The sequence below is a fragment of the Nothoprocta perdicaria genome, unplaced genomic scaffold (assembly GCF_003342845.1).
Source record: "Nothoprocta perdicaria isolate Ctin4 unplaced genomic scaffold, notPer1 scaffold_35, whole genome shotgun sequence".
Lineage (NCBI taxonomy): Eukaryota > Metazoa > Chordata > Aves > Tinamiformes > Tinamidae > Nothoprocta > Nothoprocta perdicaria.
The window spans coordinates 4,488,731-4,504,482 of NW_020455588.1; positions in this window are offsets into that span (position 1 = coordinate 4,488,731).

Here is a 15,752-nt window from a genome sequence, read left to right on the forward strand (position 1 = left end):
TGAAAGTGATGATGCCACAAGTGAAGTGAAGAGAACTCACAAAAGATATAAATGACAAACAAACAAGCAAACAAATTCCCCTCCTTCCTGGAATATATGAAGAGAAAAAACCCAGATAAATACTGATATGTGTATCATTGGTATACCTGTATATTGAACTATACAATACAATTATACAATATTGCACATTGTATATTATTGCTATACAAGCAATATATGGCTTAGAAAGGATAAGAGAAAATAAAAACTACAATCCTAGGGAAAGGTTAAAATTAATTTTATAGGCTTTACAGTAATAATTTATTATTGTAATAACTGTTTTAATAATGGCAAAGCTCTGCTCAGAACCGTGCAACGTCATAGCTGTTATCTTTCTCTCTCCAGTCTCATCACTTCTGCGCTTTTAAGGAAAGCAGATACTGGAACCAGTATCTACCGGACAGATCTGCAAGAAGAGCTACAGTGTAATTTTAGAGCAGGTAGTCACTTGAAAACACCAGAGTCCTGCAACCTCGAGGCAAAGTAGGTATTCATCACCGGTGAATGCTATCTCCCTCTCACTGCTGCCAGCAGAAGCATCCTTCCACTGGATTTTTATCTATGCTGGATGAAGCTTCATTTTTTTCAAGTTCCCTTTTAGCTTATTGTATTTCTGAAATCCTGTCTTTTTCTGTTACTGTGCCTTTCCTCCTTTAGGCCAAAAAGTTGTCTCTCTATCATTTTCCATGGTATGATTTTTTTTTAAAATGTGAAAGTACTATATAATTCCTGTGATCTGAAACCATTTTCTCTTGTAACTCTGCTACTTTTCTTCATCAGTTCATTTCAAATCCCAGCTGGAGAGATTTCTGTTCTTCCTCACCTATTATTTTTATTTTCTCCCTCTGTTACTATTTATTTCCAGGGCTGTTATTAATGCTGCAAAGCGTTTGGGAATAAAGTTTCTGTACAAAGGTAATATAAAGTTGTATTGCATTTTGACTGCTATATTTTTATTTGCCTCATGTGAAGGGGTAAATGGGAATGCTGAACTAACTTGCTGTACATTTATTATTTCATACAGTTCTCATATTGGCTTTCATCTATCTCACATCTAAATTAAACAGTCTCAGTCTTTCTATTCATAGAGGTCACTTCAAGACTTCAAAAATTGTTGCCTGTTTTAAAACACCTTTGTTATCACTACGATGTTTTTGAGCATGTATGGTCAAAATAGGGCAAGAGGAACAACAGCTAACAGAATTTCCAATATTATTTGGCATCTTCCCTTACATTTAAATGTTAAAGAAACAGGAATTTTTAAGACCCTTGGAAAACCTGAAGTCAAGTAGAGTAGTGCATCATGATTACATTTTGTCTTGTAAAAAGAAAACATTCAGCTTATTTTCAAAATATAGATAAACATTTTCCAGGAACAAACAAAACAAAATAAAACAAAAAACTCAAAACACAAACCTTCTTCTAAACAAAAATGAAAGATTATCTGACAAAAAATACCTAGGAATTCATATTAGCTTTGCTGTATTGCTTCAGCGCAAAATGGTTTAAGGAAAAGTCAAATGATGAAATGTGAACATTTTCAAACTAAAACTTTTGAATTTGCATCTCAAAATGAAATATTTTATTTACTAGCTAATGGAAAAGTAATTGTAAATCGGTTAAATAACCCCTAAGTAATTAACATGTGGGGATTTCAAATGAAACACTGCATTCAACTAGAAGCAAAATTATTTTTGATTTCTTTCAATCAAAACTAATCACTTATGCATGTCACTTTTTCTAGTGCCACAACAAAGCTGAAAAAATATATGCCACGATAAGCATTTTTCAAAGCCAGACTTCAATGCAATAGCAAAAGAACTCAAAGAACAGAGTAACCTGGAAGTGGCCATTCATACACAGCCTTCTCTGCAACTTGCTTTGACTTGTTGCAATCTCTTCAGATTGTTAAATGCCTACTTGGCACTTAGAACATTTTAGAACATTTTGTGAGACATAGGTTATATAGGTAATACCACTTGTTTCAATTGATGTGCTCTTTCTTTTTGCCTCTTGCAAAAAAAGTCTCCAGCAAATGAAGACACTACTGATTTTAACTCAGATGTTAATAACCTGTGTGGAGGCCCTCAGTTCTGTACTTGTTCACAGTTACTAGTTCTGAGTGCATTTACCCATCATTTTTTTACAGTCTGTCCCCTCTGGCAGAGTTTGAACACCCACTTCTGCATTATGCATTATGGYTAATGTGCATTTCGGGCCTGAGACTCCAAAGCATAATGCGCCGTTTAGATGTGAGCAGGATCCGTGGCAAACTGTTGCTCATCAGCAAAGATGGGATCAGGGGAGTGAAGGATGGAGGATCCAACATGAAGGGGGGAGGTAGGCAACTCTGTCCAGAAATGGAGTCATTCGAACTTCCTCCTACTTCCTAGGCATCTACAGACAAAACTAAGCTATATTTTCACCCATGTAAGTCCCTTAAAGTTTTCATTTTCCATAGGCTAGATTAACTCTTCCTCTGCCTGCCCTGAGTGAATGGGGTGAAATTATGATTTAGCATCCCCTAAATATGACAATTTAAACCTATATTTATCAGCTACAAAGAAAAATGCTCCAATAACCAAGGTATAATCTAGGAAGATGGAGAAAACAGAGAGGACTCTCGACAATTTGTTTGGTGGCTACAGCATTTTGCAAAATACATACATATACCATATATGCATATATATATATCTCTACCTTTGTGGCACTAATTCCAACTTCAGAATGAAAAACAAAGTACAACACTAGAAATTCATCTAAAAAATAATATGCAACTCAATTTATATTCACTTTGGATTATCCCTATCTTCTTTCTGTAAGCTGCAAGCTATTGCACCCTCCTATTGTTGGCCTCACATTTATACTGGTTTTAGAATCAATAAATTTATCATTTACTGAATGCTCATCGGGAGTATTTCTATCCGCAATTCATACAGGATTACATTGTTAGTGTGATTAAATGGGTAAAATTAGCCAAGGGAAACATCAAAGAGGGAACAAGGGGAAAAAACATCACTGCACAGGTTTGTAAAACTAGGTTTGTAAAACTTGAATTAGAAAAAGTCATTTATAGAATGTGATTTGCTACTCTACTTCTAGCACTAATATTTTGTCTAATACAACTTTTGATGAAAAAAGCCCTATCAGAATGAAACTGGACTATTGCAAAATGATTTATCTACACCTCCTGAGAACACAAATTCTTGAGTAGTGCCCAGGTTTCATCTGTGGAAGTATTAACAGAGTACCAAATACATCATAAAAGGTAGGTGTTGGTAAAGCCTGCCTTCCTTGCAGCAAGTGCTTCTGTTAAGAAGTCAAGATATTCAGAATATCAACTGTTCCCTTCAGAAGGGATTGTCTCTTGTGCTCCAGCTTTTAGAATGTCAAAAGAGTCAATTTATATGCCAGGCTGTTATGAAATAAAAAAAAAAATGAGATATAAGTAAAAGAAAAACTATGAAAAAGTCATTTTGAAAGGAATAAAGTTTGGAAAGTTTCTGTCACTAAAATGAATAAAAAACTAGACTTCATATTAAACAGGATGTATACATAATCATAATGTATACAGTATTTAACACGTTTTCTAGATTTTCTTCTCCTCCATTTAATGTAAATACATCTCTAAATTCACATTTCTATCACTGTAAGAAAGGTAATCTAAGGGAATATTATTGTACTCGCCAGAAAGACTTTCATTTCTGTTCCCTTTCTGATGACTGTGACCCATATGAGGGACTCAGTGTCATCATCCTATATGGTATGTCAGGAAGTAGTTGATTTGCTCTATTTCCTATTGCATCAGATTGTATGTTAATAGATGCAAAATGTTCATGAAAGCACTTATTTAACCTAAGTTAATAGCATTTCTCCTTTTCCCTTTCTCATCAACTTGGTAGAATGTTCCTATTCACAATCTGTATGGGAATATTTAAGAAAAAGGAAGTTAAAGCATGCACAACCAGTTTAAATTTAGATTTTTTTTTGTCTCTTTCAGACTTTCTGAATTCACATTATGTTTTTCAAATGATTTGCGGTGAAATGTCTTTCTGAAAGTCCAAAATTGCTAGGCTGGAAGCAAATTTGAATTTTTTTTTTCTTTTTAAATCGATAGGACAAGTCGTATGGCATGTCCAGTATCAATAAAGCTTCTCTACATTGTTCTGCCAGTGGTCTCTGCCCTGACCTACAGAAAGTACATCCTTCCTTTTAGATTGAACTGTAACTCACTGTCACTCCGTCTTCATTCTTTCAATTGTTCCAAGCAGATACTGTCAAGTGAGACTTGTGTCATGTCTGATAATGGATTATTAACTAATACATCTAAAGTAACCTATGCTGCTTATGAAAGCATGTGTATCTGTGAGTATTTAGGAATTTATTGCCTTATTTTAGTTATTTATATTTATTTAGTCATTATTTTTTAAAAAAGAAATATCTGTAGAAAAAAATTAAATTTAACTTTATTAAATGATACATCTCTATACAGAGCTGCACGCATATGTTCTAAGAGCAAAAGCCAATAATACTTCACATTTTTGATGCAATGCTACACTATACAGTGAGTTTTTCAGATGTTTTTATTTAGACATATACTTAAGTACCATCAAAATCAACAGAATTAAACCATACAACAGTATCATAAAAAAAAACCACTTTTTTTTTTATGGTTGTTGGAATTTGGATATAGTTTTACACTGAGGGAGCAAAAATCATTCATGATTTACATAATAAAATATGTTCATATAATTATAGAATTATATTCTATAATCCCAAAATATTTTAGAATTATTGCCCAGTAGATAACTCCAGTAAGGAAATATTGAATATTAAGTTTTTACAGTTAATTAACTAAGAAGGGAGTTGATAGACAGCTTTCAGTGTTGTCTCATGAGACTCCAACTTCCAGAGAGAAGATAGTTTAACAATTTTCACAGATTTTCCCTTTACCTGCCCCCCATATGAGTTTTTTGCCTCTTCCTTTGTGCCATGAAAATTTGTTGGTTGTAACACATCTTCCCATCACCAGCATGTTTATATTAAAAACAAAAGTAAGAACCTTTTATAAAGAGAAAAAAAAGAAGGAATGTTAAAACATATCCCAAATAATATCCAAAATAAAAGGTTCCTTGTGGTTTGGAGGCATGTCTTCTATCATTCCTAAGTGAGCATTAGATCCTCACAGTAAGTGTCAATCCCTCATAACAGGTGTCAGACACCTAAAATTGAACAATCCACACTACAGAATACAGCACAGTAGAATAAAGATGACCATTAAGATTAGAAATTGTGCCTGAAAATCAGACTGGACTGTAGCTGAAAAGAGGATAAAAGAGAAAAACTATAATACTCACTCTAAGAACACAGACTGTGGAAACTGAGTAAACTTGAAGAGTTGAGTTGCTCAAGAGGAATGTGAAAAATATAAAACAAGAGCTAAATCTCAAAGCTAAAAAAGAACCTGTCATTATATATATGGAGAAGTATTCCAGGACTGAACAACAGATTAGATAAAAGAGGAATGGAGAAAGTTGAGGAGCAACACAAAAATGAAGTGCCAGAAGTGAGTAGCTAGAGGTATAAATGTGAGAAAATGGAGACATTGGTTTAACTGAGAAGACTGATGGATGAAGAGACAAATGCTTAGAGAGTGGTGGCTGATTTGAAAGCAGAGAACGAACAGTTGAAGGAAATGCAGCAGAATTTCAACTTGCTTTTAAACCTATATTGAAATAAGTAGTCTAGACAGAGCTAGAGTCACTGTAGCCTTCAGTCACCAGCAGTGTGAGGAGATAATACAGATGCTTAAAAGTAGCAGTTCTGGACTAAGGACGGATTGATTTGTGCTGTATTACAAACAGATGAAGAAAAATGTTACTCCTACATTACTATTATGAAAGGAGTGCTATCACAAAGATTAAATGTGTAAAACTCTTTGTTTCCAGGTACTTCTCAAGAAGTTATAAATCTAATTCTGATCTACAGTATGTTTGCAACAGGATATTGGCCAACCCTACTTTCCTGAGGAAAGGATCTTCAGACTCAAATTCTGAAGGTGATGAGAAGTGAACGCAGCTGTTTGTCACTATAAATCCCTGGAAAATTAGATTAATGCATATATGCCTTGGAGGATATATCAGGTCTCAGTTTCAATGGGCATGACTCATTCTGCAAACCAAAATGTCAGATAAAATTATTTATTTTGCATGTTGCAGGTAGTACAACTAAGTAGCAGAGGAGATAAAGCAACAAAACAGAGTATTGCCAAGTTAATATGGCCCGTGGCTACAGTCTTTGTCCTATATGGTATCAAAATCATATCACAGATGTATACCAGGAGAGGTATCTTTCTGGAAAAGAGTCCCCTTAAGAAAACAATCACCTCATCAGGCAGTAATAGAGGGAAACAGAGGCAGATCTATGTGCGAAATACTTCAGGTTATCAAGTCAAATACACTAGAACAAAGGGAAGAGAGCAACATCTCCATGTTGCTCACCTAAAGTACAGGGTGGCACATTAAAATGGAAGGGACAACATGGAACAAGGATATTGCATCCTGAACAGTAGGCTGGTGGAATACAGGAAAAAGATCATCCTATGTAGAAATAGTTTTTTTTTAGTAGCATTTTTCAAGACATGAAAAACTTTCAGAAATCTTGAAAAATATATTTATAAAAGAGAAATCAAACACTGAAATTGAAGGCATTTCTTTGCCCATGCCTATACACATGTACTCAAAGGTGAAACAGATGGTTTGTATTTGGCAGAGCTAATACAATAGCTCCTCTGGAGGTATCACACATGGCTGCTTCTTTGGGCAGAATGTGAGATGGAGGACAATTTTTCTGCATTCTTGCCCTCTAGATTTAATGATAAGCTAAGCAAATTCCTCAGCCTAGAACTTGCAAACTGATATGAAAATATTATCAGGATTTTCTGGAAAGCTTAACCAAGTGTGGCATAGTAACAAGAGGGGGCATTAGAAGTATTTTAAAAATAGCTTTCTGATACTACTGTAGGGCAGGCAATGACAGGAAATGATGTTTTAATGACACGCAGCGTAGTGATAGATTTAGTTAATTTTCAGGCCTAGCTAGAAGCCCTCCAGGCTATTACAGCTCTAGTCAATCATGCAATTTGTTATTATCAAAAAGACTGGAATGGCGATTCTGTCAAAAGACGTCCCAGAGAATGCTGTATGCAGCAAATAGCAAGAGATTTGGCAACTCACAAGCAGAATTATGTATTTACACAGTCTGTGTAAAGCTAGAGGGCTAATTCAAAAAGCAGTCCAGATTCCCTCCCAGAGGCCATCTCAGCAATTACTGAAGTGTTAGTTGACTCTGAGGAAGAGGAAATAATTTGCAAATGCAATTCAATAACTCACCAACATAGTGGGTTATGAAAGTGGGTTATAAAAGGCAGTTGTCTTATAGAGATTAATAAAGACTGTTACGTTTGAACGAAGTACCTGGTTGTTTGCTTTGGTGCTGGCATGCTACTCTGGGCCCATAGCAGCCATTGCAAGTGGGACTAAGTTGTCTTCTGTAACAAACATAAAACCAGCAGATTTTCACCTGAAGGGAGGAGAATCGGTACAATTTGCCTTCATCCTTAGGGAATTCCTGTGGGTTCCTGCAGCAGTAAAGAAAGCTTTTGTTTAACACCATTCATGGTTACCAATAGCTCAGATACTTTTTGAAAGTTTTCAGGTATTAGCCAATTTCCAATTCCAATTAATTGCAGCCTGTTTATCTAAACTTGACATCCAGTTTCAAACTGATGCTGTTGTTTCTCACTTCAGTGTCTACTACTGTTCCTGGAATGTCACACATTCCTGCAAAACTTCTGCCTTCCTGCCTGCCTGAGGTGACTGTGTTATAGCAAAGGTAAAATGAGTCTGAGAAATCATTTAAATCTCCTCACAGGGGTTTTGTGAGCTTTAGTTAATTAATATTTGTAGAGTACCCTGCAATCTTCAGATGACTAGGTACTACAAGATATTGGCTATGTTGTTAATTATGATGATGATTATTATTATGTGGTTCCAAGCCCTACAGAGTTAGGGGATGTTACTCAAGAAGACAACAATAATTTCCTATACCTTAACTCCTCAGAGTAAGATTTAGCTACATTTTCTTTCCCCAGGACACTTTCTAACACCATGATTAATTTAGCTACTTCTCTTTACAATCTGATATTCAATGCATGGATTGATTAAACCTATCTACGACAATATAAAGAGAAGTGTTGAGAGAGAGACAGAAAAACAAAATGTATGCTATTATGTTATATTGCCACTGACCCATTTGCATCAGTGCTAGTCAACAGCCACAAAATTTGATGATAATTGTAAACTTTCACTTTACTAGAGACTTTCATCATCTTTTCCTTTCTTTTCCTTTCATTATTACAGAAAACTATTGGAAATGGTTGGTACAGAAATAATAAAAGATAACAAGCAAATTTCAGTGCACATTTAAATATTTTATATCTCCTGCCAAATTCTCTTCTATAAGTTTTAATTGATTTTGAGGCATGTTTTTCTGTGAGGGTCAGAAATTGAAATTCAATGTTGCAAATTAAAAACTCCATTTAATTAATAGGATAAGAAAATTATGGTACCTTCCAATTTATAGAAGTCACATTTTTATATAGCTTTTTCTTTTTCTTCTTTTCATTTTTTCTGTAACATCTTCTACAGGTTTTGCAGTGGGATTACTGTTCAACAGCATTCTGCAAAGATGTCTGTGTTGTAATGGCATGTCTCAGTCCCATAAAACTCCTCTAAATCTGAATGAGTGTATTTTACATTAGATGTTCAGTATCTAGGATGTATTAGTTTGACAAGTTTCAGACACTTTACTGAGGCCATTAAACACCTTAAGGTGTTAATTTTATTTTACCCAGGATACTGGCTGCCTGAACTTCACCTTTAAATATGCACAGAGGTGCTTAGGTCCAGGAACAATCAAGTCCTTAATCATCCTATAAATGACTGCGGAGAAAGAGTCTTAGGTCATTATTCGGCCATACTTCTTTCCTTCCCAGCAGAAAGCTGGCAAAAGTAAGCATTAATTTCAGTGATGTGGTGGACAACTTTTTATTTTTGTCATTGTTTCCTATACCAAATAATTGCTGCTCACAAAAGACAAGCAACTCTGGTAACAAGAATCCTTGCTCTGTGGCAGACAGTGGTGGCCATTAATTAGCACATTTTTACTGATACTGCAGAACTAAAACGGTGTCTTTCTTTTTCATAAGGGAGAGGGTCCAACATCTTGGTCAGCATCATCATCAGTTAACTTTTGTTATCAGCAGCATTATTTGGATAAATTCCTATAAAATTTGCTCGATTACAAACCCTTCTTCCACACAGATCTTCTGTTTCTCTTGTCTGTGGGGTACACTGAAACAGTCCCTTGGCTTCCTTCTGAAATGTTTGAAAGTACTTTCATCTTCATATGTTTTCATATGCTACTTCCCTCCACCCATGTCCAGGTTGGTACTTCTGTCTCTAAGCCACGAGGCTCAAACATGCAAGTGTTTCCCACCGTGATCTGGATTGCCTTGCTGTCATGGTCGTGTGTTGGGCTGAGAGACAGGATCTTTGGTAGACAAAAGCACACAGGAAGGACAGGGAGAGCATATTAGCATTAGGTTAGATATTGGGATAAATTTCTACAATGAGAGACTGGTGAAGTACTGGAACAGACTGCCCAGGGAAGCGGTGGAGTCACCATCCCTGGTAGTGCTCAAGAAACTTGTGTATGAGGTGCTTAGGGACATGGTTTAGCAGGCAGGGTGGTGAAGGACATGTGGTTGGACTCGACAATCTTGAAGGTCTTTTCCAACCGTAATAATAATATTTCACTTCTCCATTTGCTTGCACAGTGAACACACATTTAAACCAGCAGGCACACTGGAGGGTGACATTATTTTAAAGTTGGTGGGAAGCCAAGAGCGTCTTCCCTGAACTACGTCCTTCCTTCTAATTCTAAACATTTCCAGGTTCCTGGGGTGTTATCATCTCCCAGAAGAGCAAAGGAAGACTTAACAGGTTTTAATGGCCTGAAATAGCACTGGACAGTTCAATGCTTAAGTAAAATAGGTTTTTCCTCTTATCCATCAGGTATTGAAAAAGAGGCATCAGATTCCTATGAAACTATTGAATATGCCTTTCTTATGAAGCCCTACAGTTCCACAAGTAAATCATGCTGGACTAAAGTCATTTTCATTTTTCTTCCATGAATCAAAAAGCTTCATGCTAACAGTACAAACATTTTTAAAAACGTCTTACTGTAGAATTGCATAGCAAAAACCAGCATGGTTCATGAGAAAAAATTCAGCTACATTAAAAGGACCAAAAATATATCACAAATTACATTTTCAAACTGATAGTCATATGGCTAGAAATAACATTAAAAATCTATTCATAAAGAGTAATAGGTCAGCAAAAGCCTGCTATTGTTATATACACTGTATGGATTATTCTGCCACATTTATTTGCTGCGAGAGATTGACTTCTCATGGCAAGTACTGTATATCTGTCATTTAAAAATTGAATAACTTGAACAGTTCTGGTGGAAATATAAAGACGCTTCCATATTCGAGCGAATATCATTTGGGAAATGGCATTAAGTCTTTAGGTAAAACACAGAGAGCCCAAATACTTGTTTAGAATGTATTTACAATGAAACATTCACCTTATCTTAACTATTTTCTATTCAAAACTCTTGTGTTATAAGAAAAGGAAAAAAACTTTCACTTTAACCTCCACTAAATAAGCAGTGTAACATAATTATTCAAAGAGATTTAAGAAAAGACACTTTGTATCTACTTAAATGGGAAAATAGGATCAATAATTTCATCTCTGCTTCAGTTTAATAAGCAAGTCATTGACTTTGCAGGAATTATAGCAGACGAGTAATCACAGATATACTTGTAGCATTCTCCAAGGCACATGCCAGTGAAGGAAAGATAAAAGTCTGCAACTGTATTTTCTGATTAGCACAAGGTACGATGCATTACAATCTGTTCACATAGCATAAATGAAACTTTAAATGGTTATTAAATTTTGTTGTTTTTTTTTTCTTTCCAAATGAAAGGAGGCAGTTAACTTGCTAAAGAGAGAAATGGTGCAGAGTAGCCTCCCCTTAGCGAGGAATATAGTGAGGAACGTGTTATCTTTCATGGACCAGAACCTATTTCAAAGGTCATCAGATATCAAAATACAAATGATAGTATATGACTGACGCATGTCTGAATACTTGCAGTAAGACCCCCAGTATTTTTTGTGTTCTTGTCATAAAAAAAACAAAAGGACTTTGAACTTGAGATCATTTTCAGCAAAAACAGAGATTGCGATATCGGCTTCAGACTTTACTGGGAAATGGTGAAGGGATGATGAAAAATAAGATAGAATTTATAAAGAATACAATGCTTTGAAATCTTGAAATTCATTTTAAAGTATCTTAAACTTAAATCCACTTCCAAGTGATTTACTAAGTAGTATCACATCTTGTCTTGTACTAGAAAGATAACTTTGCTTCTTATAAAGGTTTTATCAATTATATCTTTCAAAAATGTCAGACAGATGAGAGCTTAGTCTCATAAAACAGCTCCAAGACCTATCAAGTCTATGTAGAAATTGATTCTGTACTTTGGTGATATTGTATCTCCTGAAATGTTGGGTTACTTGCATCTGATAAGACGCTTCAAGACAAATCATTTCCAAATACTGAGCCTGATTTGGATAGGGTAAAGACTACTTAGTTTAATCCTCATTTCTGTATCTTTCTTTTCAGAAGCCTAACATACTTTAAGTCTAGACTTCAATAATTCAAGTAAAGAGTAAGTAACAAAATTCAATCCCCTCAAACAGGCTTTCTTCTGCAGTCCCTAACTGGCAATTTACTGCATATTTCAATAGTGCATGATTTTTCACAAATTTCATTAGTACACCATTGATTGCTCATTTTTCAGCTCTCAAAACAATTTAACATAGTCTCTTTCATGCAGAGAATAACATATTCATATTATTTGATTTTTGATGAAACCAAATGACCCTTTAAATTTGCAATAGGGTTCTTTAATTTTGCATGAGTTTCTTTACTGCTGTTCATTTAATTCTCTGTTTCCATTAACCATCTGCAAGCATTTGACTCTATGACAATTATTCAGCTGTGCCACATCATGACTGACATATTTTATAAACGTTTAAAAGAAAAAGAGAGCAAGAAAGAGAGGAAAAAAGCCCCACATTCAAACAAAAAAGTCACAGTTCAGAAGCCTGTATTTTCCATACAGCTGAGACATCTGAATAGTAATTATTGGTCCAATTGTAAATCCAGTCTAATTGCATTTTGTCTTCTTTTCTGATAAGCACTTCATGATGATGATGATTACTCTCACTAAAAGATGTTCACTTCATTGATGTTTCCCCACACCGAGAGCCAGAGGGCCCTGCAGATAAAAGTCTATGCAGACAAAACTGCTCTTTTCTGTTTCCAGAACAGAATTGGCCATGAATTTTCAAGGGAGAAAGAGCCCCCGCACACTCGAATGAAAAAGCAGCCCAGTTTAGATGTCTGTCATTTCCCAGCCTGCCCTCTGCGTGAGAGGACTTGGGCCACTGTTCATTAGAAACTGCTTTAATTAACAAACATAACCAGGAGGCCAAGCTGAGGTAATCAGTGCTGATGAATTAAGCCACTTTTCTGCACACACAAAAAACTGCTTTTCCTCCTATTTTTAAAGTCCTCAATTCAAGAGAATTTGAGCTACTGATCCACTGTTTTGGATCACTAAAATGTTTAGCTGTAATAATTTCTTCTTAACCTTTGCATATTTAGTGATGTGTTCCAGCAGAAATGCTAGGAAGACCAGTAGCAACACGAGTTGTTATGTTTGCATAAATCTCTGTATTTCAGAATCCAACTAAGTTAGACATCTGCAAGTTTAAATCAACAAACAAAAGCAAATGACTACAGTTTGAAGTCTCTTACACCTTTGGCTCTTTTATTTGAGTTTTAGAAGGATGGTGAAAGCTTTGACAGAACCACAGAAGTCATGCTGTCTGAAAGGCTATGCACCATTAGATATACCAAGAAATAGTGAATAATTAAGAGAGAGACTTTAAAAAATCAAGACAAATACTTTGCCATGTCCCTGATGATCAGCTTTTTTTTTTTTTTTTTTTTTGTTTTTGTTTTTGTTTTTGTTTTTTTGTTTTTTTTTGTTTCGGCACAAATGGATACAGGAAAAAAAAAATTTTGTGAAGACTCATTGCCCTACTTCCTTGCAAGAACCTGGACGAATTTCCTACAGTTCAAAAAAACATCAGGCACAGAACTGCACTTTTTATTATCCAGGGTGCACAGTTGAAATTATGGACAAGGACAAAGATGACAAATCAAAAATTTTGCCCTATTTCCTGGGGGAGAAAACAGAGAACTTCAGGAGATCTCCTTAGTGCTGGGCAAAAATAAATTGATTAGCGAATTTAATAGATTAGTAAAATGATTAGATGAAAATTAGGTGAAATTTGGATGCCATCCACACTGAAGATATCTGAAGATGAGGGAGGTTCTGCAGTAACATTTTTTGCCTTCCTCTACTGCACAGTTGTTCATCATTTCTTCCATTGGATTGAATTGGAAAAGTCCCGATAATGCACCATGTAAGTTCCTGATACTGAATTACAAAAGTGGTATGAAAGAGATTATATCTTTTCTTCAGGGCTATATTATTATTGGAAAATTCAAATCTCTCTGACAATTCTTGCATATCTAAACCTTTCTATAGGAAACAGGTGAGTTATGTTGGTCCCAGAGAGAGACTACAATCAAAATATGTGCCCAAGTCATATGCTGAGAGTTCTTTAGAAGCAGAATATCAAGCTTTCCCAGAAGACTGAGGAATTTAAATAATTTTTCCATTTTTAAATCCTGTTTATTTAAGTATTTTTCTTTTAAAAATGTAGAATGTATGTCATTTTCTTCATGGCCCATTAAAACCAGCAGCATTTTTCTTACCTCTCATTTCACTATGACAGCAAGGTTTCCCTACCTTATTTTTTTTCTTTTATCTTCTTATATGTTTGCTTTTCTTTAGAATGAGAATTATAATAAAACCCCACCAAAAGTACAAACAGGAAGGAGTTCAATTCTGAACTGTATCTCCAAATCATTTCAGTCTTATTAGTTTTATCCTCCCTAGTGGTAAAAATACAATGAAATATGATAGAGATATGATATGAATCCCTGTCAGTTTACATCCTCTGTATATTATGGAACCAGTATGTTGTTGGAGCTCATGCTGAAAGAGTACTAAGCAATATATTTGCTCTTGTATGCGTTAGCGTGTATTTCAGGCAGGTGAAAATAAAAATCTTCAGTCATCCCCTGCTCAATGCTTCTATTTAGCTGATGACCATTTACTTACTTAAAAAGCCTTTTTCCAGAGATCAATACAATAGCAGTCCAGAACTATGTGTAGTGAATAGCTTTTAGTTTTCCATAATTACCTGATTATGTCATAGTTTTTACCTGAAAGATGAATCAATGGGGAAGATTACAACTTGGATTACCTCACTATGCTCTCTGCCATTGCCTCCTCCATAGCATGATAGGCTATAATAAAAGCACTAACTCCATTAATTTTCACTTATAAATTACATATCTACTTTTTTCTTTTCTTTTTGGAAAAAAAAAAAGGGAAAAGGGTGGCCACCTCAATGTCTTATGGCAGTTAAAATAGAAAAGATAGTCAATTGCTGGTTCAGAGGCTGTAAATTTTGGTTGGTAACTGAAAGGCACGATACCAAGCTCACTAACATCACACAGAACAGTGTTTCATTTCACTTTTTTTTTAAGTTTATAATATTTTTAACTGTAAAAAACATCAGAGTTGGATGTGACATACCTTCTTATGGCTAAATATAAGAAGTGGCTTAACGTCTGAGGATAATCTTCAGAAAACCTAGTCTTCTTATTTCTTACTTTTCTTAAAAGGAAGTACTCCTTTTACTCTCTTTTCTTAAAAGAGTACTTTTCCTTACTCTTCATTCCACCTTTCTAGCTCATCCTCGTAGGTGACGGCTTTGGAGCGGAGGCTCGCGCCGTGAGACCTGCCCGGGAGGAGCTAAACCGGCGGCCCCAAGCCGCGTAGTGCAGCGCACGCACCCGAGCAGGGCGAGCGAGGCACCCCCAGCCCCAGGCGGCCCAGGCGCAGCGGGGGCGCAGTCGGCAGGGCAAGGCGGCCCGAGCCCCCGCCTATAAGAGCCGCCCCCAGGGAGCGCGAGCGACCAGGAGCGCGGCGAATAGGGCGTGGCGCGGCAGTTCGCGCAGGCAGGGCGGGCGGGCAGCGAGCAGTTCCTCGGCGCACCCACCATGGTAATCACCCGCCGGAGGGCTGCGTTAGCACCCGCTAAGGAGTTCGGCACCCAGACTGAGCGGCTGCTCCAGCATGCAGCCGTCCAGGTGTCGGGCTGCAAGGAGTGCYGCAGCCTGRCGCTTCMGATGGACGRCCTGGRGGAGCACACCTGTGTGCGGTGCGAGCAGGTGGAGGACCTGCTCCACATGGTAGCTAAGCTAAAAGACGAGGTGGAAAATTTAAGGRARAWCTCTAGGWCAGAGAGGGAGAAGCGGGGGCAGGCACCAGGGAGGGCTCAGCAGCAGCGACAGGTTGGTACAGGCTCCAACCCCAG